Source organism: Macrosteles quadrilineatus, unplaced genomic scaffold, assembly GCF_028750875.1.
Source record: "Macrosteles quadrilineatus isolate MER2022 unplaced genomic scaffold, UCM_ALF_1.0 Scaffold_1__1_contigs__length_201487025, whole genome shotgun sequence".
In the NCBI taxonomy this organism is placed as follows: domain Eukaryota; kingdom Metazoa; phylum Arthropoda; class Insecta; order Hemiptera; family Cicadellidae; genus Macrosteles; species Macrosteles quadrilineatus.
This window is the reverse complement of record NW_026542594.1, coordinates 36,479,949-36,481,821: the sequence shown is the minus strand read 5'-3', so window position 1 is coordinate 36,481,821 and position 1,873 is coordinate 36,479,949.

Sequence of the window (1,873 nt, the reverse complement as noted above, 5' to 3'; positions counted from 1 at the left end):
TGCTAAACAAGTCAATTCTTAAAAAAAACTTGCAATGCAACGATTCCGACAAAGAGTGATATTCAAGCAATTAACTTAAGCCTATGGTCGTGATATAGTTTTTAATAAAGGTTTGAAGGAAAGTAACTGTGACCAGACTAGGGGGCGGAAAATTGTTTTGGGCCTAGGGGCGCAAAAATGCTAAATCCGGCCCTGTGTATGGTCCAGCGATTGCAGCACATAGCGGTGAGTAAAAACCGAAAGTGGCACATTGGAAAAGCGAGTTTGGCATCATCTGTAAACCGGCAAACCTCTGTTACAATCACCCACTGCAGTTATGGTTTTTCACTTTACACCTCACACAACCGCCATTTAAACGCCGTCAATGAGTGAAAACCTTGTTGTTGTTGTAAGCGATTGGCGACGATGATTTTATAAATGTAAGTTCCCAGCCCTATACAACACTGATTCAAGTTCTTTTTCCCGGTTATCAAAACTTTAGAACAATTTTATACACAAAGAATCTCTAATTTCATTTACGGTTACAATACACATTATTGAACTTTCGATTAATTAAATCCTTTATGTAAGGAAAATCGTTTTTAATCTCACTTGGTTTGGATTTTGCTTTCAAAACGTTATTGGAAATGTTTGCGCTATTTGTAAACAACATTTAATGTAAACATATCAGTGACAGCTAGAAAAAATAATCTTGATCCGAACAGCTGTTCGTTGTTTCATAGATGATATGTGATGGACATTGGAAGAAAACTTGACAAAAATCGAAATTGGGTTTTTAAACATCCTTAATTTTATTAAAAAAATAGTGAGGCCATATTTTAATGGCTAAAGACAATCTCACCAATCCAGTGAATACATTAAAAAGATTTGGATCTTGATAGGTACTCTCGTTTTTCAGGAGAAGGCCGCGTAAAATGCCTCTTGGGCCGTAACAGACAGACCGACAGACAGAAATAGAGATGAGACTTGTTTCGGCTTCTTAAATGTATAAAACGGAAAAATAATCAAAAAATTTATAGTTTTGAGCAATGTACAGACAAAACTCTAATTTTATTTATATAGATATTCAGCATCTGTAATTTGGTGTATTGATTTAAATCCTATCATGATACGCAATAATTTTAAATGTGAATTATATTAACTAGTTCATTAAATACATATTTGTATCACAACAAATAGATAATACTACTATAGTCTCCTTCTCTATTTTAGAGATAGTACATAATGTACAGTACTAATTGCACAGTTCAGTACAATTAGGCCTAGTAAATAAAACAACCAGCCTAATCTCAACCTCCAAAGACAGTGAAAGATTACTTTAGAGTACAAATTGGTTAGTTAAGTACAAATAATGTTTGATAAACAGTTACATCATTTTGAGCATCATGTTGGGCGGTGTGCGAGGGGGGGGGGTAAGAAGTGGTAGTTTAGCACGAATAATGTCCTATAAGGAAATAATGAGCACCAAGTTCTAAAAAAGAATGGTCCTATTCATAATTTCACTAGACTGAATTGCTTTTTATTTACTGGAGGTGCAGAGTAAGTATACATTTTTCATATTTTTGATGTTATGGAACGAAAATAAACTCATTTTTGTGGGGAGGATTCAGAATTAACACACTGTAAATTTAGTAATATAAGGTGTGTTGCTTTAGTCTTTTTTTGTCAATTTTTCCAAACTATTGAAGAAAATTTGGTAACAAAAATAAACACACACAATTAACACAATTTTTTGTTTTTGGGATCCAAAAATTAAACTTTCAGTGGTCCCACCCAGGAAAGATCCAAACAGAGACTACCACATAGCTAATTTCAAATAAGGGAAATTCTCTCAAAGATTTATTTTGGAAAAGGCAAGAATGTAACCATAGTC